Genomic DNA, 13,754 nt, shown 5'->3' with positions numbered 1-13,754 from the left:
TTTAGATTCAAACAAACAAGACGAAAAACAATATCAATAGAAATGAAAGATTTTTTATTCAAATAAACAATTACAATCTTTTGAATCGTCAAAAGAATTACCGCTGTGTCGGAATGCTTTTCCTACCAAGACGCTGGACGCGCCAGCAAGAATCTCGACGGCTGCTCTTTTCAAATATTCAATTCTTTTCAAATAAGTCTTGGTATGTAATGTCTAAAGGAATGAGGAAACCTGCATGCCTGAAAGTTCTCCATAATGTTCTCAAAGGTGTGTGAAGTCTACCAATCTGCACATGGCCAGCGTGGTAGACTATGGCCAAAACCCTTCTCACTCTGAGAGGAGTCCCGTGCTCTATAGTGAGCCGGAGATGGGCTGATTATGATGATGATGATGTAATGTCTATTATGTAATGAGTCTTGAATATAAAACCAATTTCAGAAATCAAATTAGAAGCAAGCCAGTTAGGGCCTAAACTTGTAGTTGGACCCTTTAGATTTAATCACTTGACTAAAATCCATGCTAAATTAAATCGAGTTCTGAACGTGCCTCGTTCCAGCATGGGTACCTACGTTCCAAATTGCGTATTTAAATAAGTTTACATATACATATGAGTTTATGGAGGCTGGTATTAGTTCTCTGTATGGTGTATACTATGCGTAAGGTCGGTCCGAGGAAGCGAGGGGGCGATAGGGGTGCCCCCTTCCCGGGTGGCGTTCGACGCGCCTGAGGGGTCTCGTCCAGAGAAAGTAAAATATCCTGGTATGGGGAGGCTAGTATTGTCAAGCCGATGTATATGTATATCTTTAAACTATATATCGGTCCGTATAGTACCTATAGTTACTATAGAGAGCTTATTTACATATGTGCGTAGGTATATAAAGTTATCTATTATGCAGAAATAGGAAATGGAACAGGTTGGGAAAGGGACGCTTGGAAATTGTTATATATTGGACGTCGAATCGTCCTAGTTAGCGATATCGATTTAAATATTGTGCCTACGTTTTTTTCCCGTTGGGGAGGAGTATGCCTCAGTGCTTCAGGCATGCCCGACTCCATAGGGATGTCTCAAGAACTAAAATCTCTTCTACTCTATCTTTCAGGTCCTTTACATTTCATCTGATTACCCGCATTGCACTGTATGGTTACGCGCATTGCGGACAGCTGTTGATTGATTGCAAGCACAAAAATCTACAGAGTATGTAAAGCTTATTTCCATAGGTACGCACCACAGGTACGCACATACGATGCGGCTGACTGCAAAGCATTCCGGTCAGTCAAAGTCAAATTGTTTATTCAGAAAAGCTAACAATACATGTTACGCTTACTGATGGTCAAAATTGTTAATTTGTAAAATAATATTATAGTGGTGATAAATAATAACGTACTTAAAACTAAAGCTGCGAGGGTTCCAAACGCGCCCAAGTCTGAGAATTTTATTGGAGCGGCCGACTGCCGGTCAGCCGCACGGTCTATATCTGCCGTCCTATTATCTAAAAAGCCGTTAACTTCAAAAATATTTTAACAGTTCTCGTCAAAAAATTGGGAATTTAGCAAAACAAGTTTCTAAAAAAGCTTGCTCTGTAGGACAAAACTAAAACTAACTAAAACCCTTGGCCCGATGACGGGTCCTACGTAGCATTCTTTTTTACAGACATTAGTTTTGAAAAATCTCACATTTTTGGCGGTAGTTAGAAAAATATTTTCTGCAGATGACGGCTTTTTAGATAAAGGATGGCCGATTTAGACTTTGCGGTTGCAATACTTTCTTTTGCTGCAGGCTGGTGAGTCAGGTTAATACATAAATATATATGTCGATAGGTATCTACACTTATTATCATCTCGTTTGTAAATAAGGATGCACGGTATTTTTCCCTGATTTTTCCTCTTCATACATATTCCTACGTAAATGTAGTGAACAACTAGGACTTCTTCCACGTCCATCTGTAAAACGGTTTGATCATAAGCCGCAACGGTTGCTCAAACGGATGTTGCGGCTACCCGCAATTCGTTAGCCGCAAGTTCAACCGCATTCTACGGGCAACCGGACGGGCTAGCCATCACTACACGGGCAACCGGACAGTGCGTGTGTACTCATAAAAGTCCCGCAAATTGCTATTGCGCTGGGACCATGTCTCATTAACATCGAAATAACGTCATTTTGACGTCAGCCGAAATAAAAATATACCATCAGCTCGAAACTTCAGTCTAGTGCTGACGTCACTAAAATGGCGGCCACGCGCATCAGCAATTTGCGGGACTTAAAACTCCTTAATTTCGGTGATAACTGATTTGTAACGTTTAGTTTCAAAAACTATCCGAACTTGGACATTTGGTATGCGGTACCTACTTACTAAAAACATGTAATCTAGGTAGTTCTGATTCCTAATTATCTACAACATCGTACCTATCTGCGACATCAAACTAGATATAAGATATTTAAAAAAACCGACGTCAAAAAAGCGTAAGTTCATACTTACGTGTAAGTTCCTAGAGGATCGGGAGCCTGATATATTAGTTAGCTATTGTGAGTTAATATATGTATAAGTAGTAAAAAAATTCTGAAAAGTTAAAATAAAATTCCTGCTATTCTATTTTACATTATAATTGGCCACAAGATCAAAGTTGCTCAACGTGCTATGGAGCGGGATATGTTGGGGTGATGAGGAAATCCGTAGCAGAACCAAAGTGACCGACTTAGCTCAACGAATTAGCAAGCTGAAATGGTAGTAGGCAAGCCATATCTGTCGCAGAATCCATGATAACTTTTTTTTATAATCGTAATAATTGGTAATAGTAGGTACCTGAGTATGTTGGAAGTGTAGCAAGTAAAAAATACTTTATAAGCTACAGCTTTTCAAAATATGCTGTTCATAATGAATATTACCGCAAGGCTTCGTAGATCAATCTGTGCGATAATATTTTTATCGGCCAAATGTCGTAAAACTCTAAAGTTTTGATAGGGCTAGAATAAGAGTAACGTTGCGGGTAGGTCTGCTTCCCTTTAGGCAAGAATGATTTTAATTAAGTTTAATAGCGCTCACGATATGTGGTACTAAGGTACTTGTACAGTGGCGTTGGCAATGAAGGGGGTGAACACGCATGAAAATTCGGCCAGCGCGGTGCTACGACACACTCGTATACCAACAGCCGCAGTAGCCTACATCGAGGCATCGGTAGGAATGGAAAATATATATCAAGCTGGGCGAAATGCCCACTAGGCACCCGAGGGTGGCCGGCGAGGAGTCCGGACGTGCGTTCGATTCAAACGAGCCGTAGCCTCCCGTCAGGGCCTCGTTCAATTTTATCATTCCAGCTCATGCGTTACCGGATGCATACCGATGACGTCACTAACACCATCTAACAAGAACAGAACTTCATAAAAATCGCATCAAAATTGTAATCGGCTACGCAGTCCCTTTAATTAAGAACGCATGGACGCAAGCGTCCGCCAGGGACCCCGTTTCTTCAGAAAATTCGTCCTGTAGATGTAATTTTAGATTTTCCTCTAGCTTTGAGTAAAATAAATATGCTTAAACCCGACCCTCTGCCAGAAAAAAATATAAAAAATTGAGAAAATATTTGTTTTACAGTTATGTAAACATCTCTAATTACGACCTGTTTAAATTATTATTTTTTCTTTGCACCGTACAGACGGAGCTCTAATTAACATCTATTACAGGTATATTTCGGGAACAGAGGATTATCATTTGGCGAGGGCACTGAGTACACTCAATTAAATGAAACCCGTCTGTCTGGGCATTCGCAGGCAAAGAATACTGACTGTGTACCTATCTAACTTATATTAAGGCACAATATTCTTCGTACCTACTTGGCTATGAATATCTGAAACTTTAAAACAGAAGTTCCTATAAGTACGAGTAGATATCTAAAAAAAAAGATTTCGACGAATTGAGAACCTCCTCCTTTTTTGAGGTCGGTTAATGAGTTATCATTATTCCGTCGAAGAACTCTGCAACGAAAACGGGAAGGACTTGTTTTCGTTGCGTTTGCTATGTACGTAGAAGACTGCGAAGCGAACTGCTAGTTGCAAGTCGGCTTCAGTCTCGGCGTGCTGAGGCGCCGTGCCGTAGCACTACGCGCCACGTAGTCCGCGTGGCAGTCCGCACGCCGCCCACCGTGGTCACCCGGTCGGAACGGCTCGCCCGCCCCAGCTTCCCGTTACCTCCCGCCACCCTCTTTAAAAGCCAGTGGCGAGCTTCAAGAGAAAGTGCCGCGTGTGTACACTCACATGCGTAGGGCCATCTTTGGCCAGAACCGACAGCCTCGCGCCTGTCGGGGGAACTCGGATTATGTGGAGAAAACTCCCGCCGCCCCTTGTTCGTAAGTGTGTACGAACAAAGCCTTCTTACATACATTTGCATAGTGACACTACGGTAATAATGTATGTGACCACTAGGCTCGCCGCCCCGCGTCGACCTCTTCCAATAGATCTCCTCGAATTGTTCCGTGGCTTAGCGCCGTCCTGTTTGCCTCGTGCTCTCACTTGCTTGTTCACTATCTTTCTTCACATAAAACTGCCCTTAATACAAATAAATATTGAAAAGAAAGTATGTCGTTGCGACCCGAAACAAAGAACAAACTAACTTTTCCAATTTAACACCTACACATATTATTATAATATGACGTGTCCTCACCGAATGACTTATCTTTGCTTAAATGTAACATTATATCGCAATTTCGCAAGTTTCAAGGTAGTATTAAGAAAGAAAGGATACTGCCGAAGTTGGCCCAAAGCAATGTTGGAACGATAGCAGATTAAAATCCTACTAATCCTACTAATACTTATTATAAATGTGAAAGTGTGGATGTTTGGATGTTTGGAGGTTTGGATGTTTGTTACTCAATCACGCAAAAACGGCTGAACGGATTTGGATGAAATTTGGAATGGAGATAGGTTTTACCCTGGATTAACACATAGGCTACTTTTTATACCGGAAAATCAAAAAGTTCCCACGGGATTTTTAAAAACCTAATTCCATGCGGACGAAGTCGCGGGCATCAGCTAGTTTAAAATAAAATTAACAATCTGAGCCTATTTAAAAGAACCCATCAAACCAGTGTTGCATGGGGTTTTATAGGTCACCTTTGAAATAGAGTACAAAGGTCGTACCTATCCTTTGAATCATGTCGTAGGATTCACCAAGAAGGTCAAGTGCGGATCGTAGGTATAAATTATTATTATATAAAAACCTATGATAATTGATTTTCAAGTTTATTTTGCGTGGTCTATTTACACCCTATCATAAAGATGTAAGCTAACTCTGTACCAAATTTCATCCAAATCGGTTAAACTGTTGAGCCGTGAAAAGTTAGCAGACAGAGAGACCGACACACTTTCGCATTTATAATATTAGTATGGATATCAGAATGGATCACAAGTGACTTAGAATTGAATTTCCTTGGCGAAGTTGTGAGAGTAGTGGCTTCATTTGTGAGTGGTCCCCCAGTTTTTCTAAATTGCTTCTCTAAACGTTGATAATATTCGAGTGTCGAAACACTTCCGCGTTATAGTAGTACTAGGCCTTCCGAACCAGTGGTAGATGCATCCGACGATTCAAAAGTACTTGTGAAAGTTTACTTGAATAAAGATTTTTTTCATTTCATTTTATTTCAGTAAACTGGATCTTAACAGCCTTGTTTTAAATCTCAAGTTTGTCTACACATCTACAGCCAGCGCTTCAAGTGGAAACGTTGCGAAATTAAAATCAGTGGCATTGAATTTTGGACTTTAATTCAAGGCTATTTAGGTCCATTTTTGTTTGACGTTAGTGTATTTCAACTCTCGAATTCTAGCAACGTTGCTTGGTGAGACGTAAAATCTTGTACTAAGCGTACAGTTAGGAAATTTTTAAAGAACCGTCGTGACTTCGACTTCAGTGGTAAGCGACCATTTTACTTTGTTTTCACCTCATCCATAGCCGATATTTGACATAACGTCGATTCAGGATCAAACCAAGAGTTTCTTCACTCTGGTTCACACTGGCGCAATTGCGTAGAGAGTGTCGATACGATGCCGCGTACAAACGTCACTTCTTAATTATTTGTTTTATGATAATTTAAATACATATCAAAAATTGCGGACCGGCAGGGATCGAACCCGCGTCTCCTGGGATCGCACCTGACGTTCTGACCACTACGCTACGGTACGCTTGCTGCCAGTGACGAAATTTGTGATATGTTGTTCTGTTTGTTTATGCCATCTAGTAGCGACACTTTTGCAGTCATCGAAACTACTTTCTAAGGCCCATAATCACCCATAATTACAATGCAGCTCTTTGAACGAGAAATGACATATGTATTTGCTTTTTACGATATTTTTTATAATTTTTATAGTGTTTCACCTAAACTTCAAGGAAATTTCTAAATAATTTTAAAGACATATCAAAATTGCGCACCGGTAGGAATCGAACCCGCGTCTCCTGTATGATTCTTCTACGCTTAGTCAAGAGCATCATCAACCCATCAAGTGATTAAATAAAACGCACTTGCTTCAAAAAGCTAGACGTGCGTGCTCGGGATTGAATCCCAGACACTTCGAATAGGAAGTTGACGTTTTAGCACTATGGCTATCAATGCTTTTATTGCGGGTAATCCACGAGTACTTAAGTAGTTTTTTGATTCCATTACAATGATTATAAGTTAGCCCCTGACTGCGATCTCACCTGGTGGTAAGTGATGATGCAGTCTACCATTGTAGCGGGCTAACTTGGAAGGGGTATGGCAGTCCCTTATCAGTTTCTTCTGTCTACATGGCATCGTACCGGAATGCTAAATTGCTTGGCGGCTCGTCTTTGCCGATGGAGTGGTAACTGGTACTTAACTAGACATGGCTAATGGCCATATCGTATCATATCGTCGTCGTGGCCATGGTCGTAGATGTCGTCTCTTGATGTGTGAAATGGTTGGTTGGAAAAAATGGCTAGTTTTTTGTATCGGTATAAGTAAGGTACAGTAAATGTGTACGTTTGCGAGCGCTTGCTCGCGACTGATTGGTCCGACATGCACGCACACTTACACAATGCCCTTGTATATGACGTAACCACAAGTAAAGTCCACTCGCCTTCGTGAATTGCAAGAACTGTACTGTAGTGTACCTACTTCAACAAACTTGTTTCCATTCCAGACGTAAGAATTTCACGAAGCCATAAATCCATTATCATCACCAATTCATGTAGGCATAGGTACCACGAAAATATTTAAATTACAAAACCATCTGATTTGGATTTACATGTACACACGTATGTATAGGTAAGAGGATTTCTTGAAGTTAGGTCGATATAGCAGAGGATGGGCAGGGGAGGTTCGGACTCGCGCTTACGGGATGTTGCGTGTGTGCGTATGTCTCGGACATGCACGTTACGCAGATTTCTCTAACGATTTTCCCGGAGTGTGAAATGTAAAATAAGGGGTTAGTCGAGGCTGAGCTCGCCGCTCCCCGGCCCGCGCACCCCTCGCTAAATTGATGACCGTCCACCCGCAGGGAGATCGGTTCAAATTTAACACATATCGTATTTTAAAGTAAAATGCTTCGGAACCTTATTCTCGCTCATTAATATTCCCTTGTGACTAAATTGTTATTAGGTACATTGAGGCGTAATTTTTCTATTAAATTTAGTGCTATGTAAATTTCTTTCAGTTAGCTCAAAAGGTACACGAAACCTAATAAGGTACCTAAAAGCACCCAAAATTACGTAAAGAAGGGGAGCTAGGGGGATAACGTGCTTCTATGCGAGGAGTAATGGGTGATTCTTCGGAGCCCTTAATTTCGATGTCCGGGCGCTTATTTCTGTTACCATCTAATGTAAAGGCCTGGAGTATTTTGTATGATATCTTAACTTCTAACTAGAACATTTGCCTATTATAGTAAAACTAGATAATGCTATATGACTTCTATATGATTTCGGTGTATTTATAGATATAAAAACACAACTCCTCCTTTTTTAAAGGTCGGTTAAAAAAGTAGCCTATGTTACTGTTTGGTTAACTCTCTACTTATCTGTGAAAGCCCCGTCAAAACCGGTTCATCCGTTCCGAAGATTAGCCCGTTCAAACATACTGACACTTCAATTACATTTATTAGTATAGATAGTATAGATTAGTATAGATCAGATAGTGATTGTTTCAGCGCTATACGTCATCACGTCATCACAGGTAGGTCACACTCACTGCGTACAGCAGCGCAGTGTGGCACGACCTCTAACCCGCTGGACTGACCATGAAGGTAGCGGGTAGTGGGTGGATGAGAATGGCGGAGGATCCTGTGTGGCGGCGCGCTTTTGGGAAGGTCTATATCCAGCAGTAAACGCAAACAAGCTGATTGATTGAATTAAAAAGGTACACATTTTGCATTGCTACTCCGTCTTATAGTTCTATAAGTTCTTAAGTATGGGTTGCCTGGAAGAGATTACTTTAGTCGCCCAGATTACTGGTCGCCCTTTGTTTTTTAATTAGTGTATCATGTATTCTTACTCTCTGTAATTTTGTTAACAATAAAGTGGTTTTAAATTAAATTTTAATTCGATAAGGACTAGTAGATACCTTCCTAATTCCTTTATTTGTATACAAACCCTCTGAAAGGCCTAAAATAGATACCTACCTACCTAAGGTAACTTTTGTTACGAATTTGCCTTCGGTTTGATCCCTTCGTAAGTAAATTAATTATTTCTGATCAGCCTTCATAGTTTTAGATTTAGTCACATAAATAAATTACAGACATGTATTTAATTTAACTTAGTACTTTAATTTTAACGCAATTTTTTCTTTTACACTAATTAAAATATTTACCTATATTATTATATCTAGCATATTTTTAATACATTTATAACAGGAAATCTAAATGAATCTTTAGTAAATCTGTCAAAATGTTACCTATTCGTGAGTTAAAATTGACAAAATCAGCCCTCAACAGGTCCCTAAGTCCTAAGATTTATAGTATAGAGGCTAAACTCTCCTTGTCATAAAGTTGAATCTAGCTTCGAAGTTGTTATTTCGGCCAACAAAGTTAAAAATGACAGTGGGTCGAACAGAAACCGGTTCCAGAGAGCCACCCCCGCGGCTAACTGTAAATCGTTTTTTACCACTGCATTCCTCTGCACCCCATCCCTTTGTGCTTACGTGAGTCTCTCAACTAATATTACATCGAAATTTTTACTAGGTCTTAGAGCTAGCGTGCACTACGGTGCGGCGAGTTGCGGTGCGTTTTAAAATCCGTAAATTTGAATTTAAATGTATCAAAAACTGATGCGGATTTAAATCCGCAGTGCGCGTGCTTCCATATATGTAGTTCTATAGTTCACAGATTTTGCGGGAACCGTGCGTACAAATCAATAGGACCATACTGTCTTATAGGAAACTTTTTTAATCTGGTTGTATGAAATACTTCAGCATTATAAAACAAACTGAAGTCATCTCATCATCATAGGTACATTGTAAAAAGAATAAGGATAACATAATGATTGACTGACATACCAACCTACAGCTCAAAAGTTAAACCACAGGGTTAGCATAACTTTGTCAATCATCTCAACTGATAGGCGTCAATTGCTGAACAGGTCTCTTGTAGGGACTTATTCCACACTATGCAGTCTGACGCCTAAATAATGCTGGCGCCACCTGGATCCAGCGGCTCTCTGCGACTCATTTGATGTCATCTGTACGCTTAGTGGGAGGAAAGGTCTGTCCACGCTGCGCTTTCCAGTGCGAGGTTGTTATGCCAGCACCTTGAGACACCAACATTTATCAGTTCTTCGAATTATGTGCCCCATTCATTGCCTCTTCAACTTCCCAACCTCTCCGTCCTAACCGTCCGTCGCTCGGTTATTCTGATTCTTCTACGGTCTCCCCATTTTGGACCACATACAAAAGCCACGAATAGGTATAGCTCTCTCCATCGCCCATTGGTTGACTCTGAGCTTTCTTATGAGTTGACGATTAGATCTTCTTAATAGACATTAAGCTCTGGCCATTAGCTACGGTTACAGTACATTAATTAATAGCCAAGAAACTTATAAAAACTATAACTAACTCAACTTGGATGCAAAGAAAACTACAGCGGTAATAATCTAGTATTAATAATTCTAGTGTTAACATTATGTATATACGAGTAGGTCATTGGATATACCAGCTATGATGCATTGAAAATAGATTTGGCCAATTATAACTGTATGTCCGGTATAAACTGGAATAGGTAAAATAGTAATATAATAAGTATATATAGCCTACCTAGGTATACGTCGAATCATCTTCAAGGTCCAGTTGCATATTGTTCGAGCTTCCAAAAATTGATTGATGTTCCTATCATTAATTTAAATACACTAAAATAAGTTTGAAAAAACATTGATAAATCTTCGCTCCTGACATTCACACAAAATGGCTTCAAAACAACTATTACTACAATAGATTATTTAAACAAACGTTATTATAAATAAACGAAGCTATCTAAACATCTTAAAATCAAGAAAAAATCTACTATATTTCACTAAGCCTTGTAGCAAATGTTTTAGTTTGTAAAATAAGTATTATTTTTAAAGGCTGAATAAACAGATGTTTTGCGGTTTAATAAATAATATAAAAAATATAAGTTAAGAATTCATAAGAATGTGGGTAGGTACCTATATTGAGGATTAACAAAAATATAAGCGATACAAAAAGCTATTTTTTTTAATGATTTTTCATTTTTCGCAACTACAACATATTGTGCGTCAATTTGCAGTAGGTACATTTACATGGTGGAACTAGCAGTTGCCCGCAACTTCATCCGCGTGAAATTTCTTAAAAATTAACCATTTTAAAATGACGCTATCTACAAAGTTAAAATTGCACACGAAGTGCTCCTATTCCCGTGGTTATTGTTTTCGGGTGCCGGGTGGCCGCACTGGGATTTTTTAATAGATAATTGCACACCAACGCGAAAGCGTGTCTGTGTGAGGAGCATTTCTGGGAAAAGTTTCATAAGGGGTGCAAGTTTTGCGCCGGTGTGCGCGCGTCTTTTACAATCACACCTGCTGTTCCACTCGTGTGCGTGGTGCAGGCGGTGCGATGTTGCTAGATGCATTTTTTTGGTGCACTCTGGGAAATTTGACAACGTCGCGCATTTTGGCTGTTAGAACTGAAATAATGGGAAACCGAGAAGTTCGTAGAGTTGTCTTGAATGCTGGCCAAGCGATCTTAAGTCGTACTTCGTGATCGTTGACTTCCATACAAATTTTCATCTCCTATTTTACCCCCTTGGGGGTGAATTTTCCAAATTCCCTTTCTTAGTGGGTGCCTGCGTCGTAAAAGGAACTGCTGTCAAGGAAATGCTGACTGACTGATCTATCAACACACAGCTTAAACTACTCGACGGATCGGGCTTAAATTTGGAATGCAGATAGTTAATGTAACGCAGACATCGGTTAAGAAAGAATTTTTGAAAATTCAACCCTTAAGGGGCTAAAATAGGGGTTTGAAATTTGTGTAGTCCACGGACGAAGTCCCGGGCATAAGCTAGTGAGTCAATATACTTGAAATGTCTATCTATGACATTTGCAAAGACCTTTTGAGATTACTTTCGTCATCCATGGATATTTGATATTTTTATCAATAGGCATGTAAATTGAAAGGAATTCAGAAGATGTAGGTACTAACAGTAGGTATGTTGTAGAAAATAATGTACATCGGCCTTTAGAATGACATTTCGGCTTTGTAGAGCGTTGTCTCTGTCACTCATACTTAAATGACGATTTGTCGGTCTCAACGACAGAGACTTAATGCTCTCCAAATCTGCTATCTCCTTCTAAAAGTCGATGTATATTATTTTCTGGCGCGTACTATACCTTCTGATCATTCGGAAGTTGATTCAGTCTGTCTCAGAATTCCTCGTACATAATAATTAATGGAAATACTGACATCTCTTTATTTGACACCTAATTTAAGAAATACCTAAATGTATTTATTAACCAATTAATATTCATTGTATGGCCAAAAATGTCCTCCACAACAACAACACACAACCAAAACAAGATCCTCTTTTGAAAATAAAACAATAAAGTGTCGCAAATGCAAGTCATTGACGTTCGGTCTGAAAACCATTTGGATGTGAATATATACTAGTAACTAGCTTATGCTCGCGACTCTGTCCGCGTGGACTACATAAAATTCAAACCCCTATTTTCCCCCCTTAAAGGTTGAATTTTCAGAAATCCTTTCTTAGCGGATGCCTACGTCACAATAGCAATCTGCATGCCAAATTTCAGCCCGATCCGTCCAGTAGTTTGAGCTGTGCGTTGATAGATCAGTCAGTCAGTCAGTCATCTTTTCCTTTTATATATTTAGATAAGTACTAGCTGCTAGCTAGTACATCTTTTCAACAGAGCCAAAAACACCAAGCAAGAACAAGATTGGGACAACTATAAGGAAGCCCAATACCAATACAATAAACGCGTCAGGGAAAAGGAAAAAGCTTCCTGGCATAAGTTCTGCACAAGCATAGAATCAAACGATACTGCTGCTCGCATACGCAAGATTCTAGCAAACGACAACACCCGCACACTCGGCTCACTGAGGAAAGCGGACGGAACATACACCAAGGACGACAAAGAGATAAGCGAAACGCTCATCGAAACACACTTCCCTGGCTGTAGAATAGTAGATTCAACAAACTGGGGAAGCACCCTTGGTCACCATCCAATAGAAGAGGATTGGGACTTTGCCAACAACATAGTCACGCGAGATAGAATCAGCTGGGCTATTGACACCTTCCACCCTTTCAAAACAGGAGGGACCGACACCATTTTCCCAGCACTTTTACAATGGGGAAAACTTCAACTGACACCATGGCTGGAAATAATATACAAGGCCTGCATAGCATACAAATACATACCAATGGCCTGGAGAGAAGTGAAAGTGGTCTTCCTACCAAAACCTGGAAGGAGTGACTACACATTGCCGAAGTCTTTCAGACCAATCAGCCTTACATCTTTCCTACTAAAAACGCTCGAAAGACTTGTCGACAGGTCCCTCAGGGACAGAACCTTAAAACATCTACCTTTACACTCACATCAACACGCTTACAGTACGGGCAAATCAACAGAAACCGCACTTCATTCTGTTGTTACCAAAATCGAACATGACCTCGAAAACAAATTATCGACACTAGGCGTGTTCATAGACATTGAAGGAGCCTTTGATAAAACAACTTTCGATAGCATAGACAAAGCCTTGGGAAGATACAAGGCGTCAAAAACCATACGCAGCTGGATAAGAGCTTTACTAGAACAGAGAATCATACAACTAGACATCAACGGAGTCACAAAAGGCATAGTGGCGAGAGGCTGTCCTCAAGGAGGTGTCCTGTCACCAATACTATGGAACCTTGTAGTTGACGACCTGATAACCAAACTAAATAAAAGTGGGTTCTATACCATTGGTTATGCAGATGATCTCACCATCCTAATCAGTGGCAAGCTAGAAAACACATTATACGAAGTCATGCAACGAGCTTTGCGCTTAATAGAAAGATGGTGCAATGAAAACGAACTTACAGTAAATCCGAAGAAAACAGAGATGATACTGTTTACCAACAAAAGGAAAATTGAACTAACCAAACCACCAACTTTGTTTAACACAAGCCTTGAACTGTCCGCAGAGGTAAAATATCTCGGTGTGACACTGGACAGCAAACTCAGCTGGAAAAGGCATACAGAAGATAAAACCAAAAAATCACTAGCAATACTAAACCAATGCAAACGCATGCT

This window comes from Maniola hyperantus, chromosome Z (genome assembly GCF_902806685.2).
Source record: "Maniola hyperantus chromosome Z, iAphHyp1.2, whole genome shotgun sequence".
Taxonomy (NCBI): Eukaryota; Metazoa; Arthropoda; class Insecta; order Lepidoptera; family Nymphalidae; genus Maniola; species Maniola hyperantus.
Note: the sequence above shows the minus strand (reverse complement) of the source record.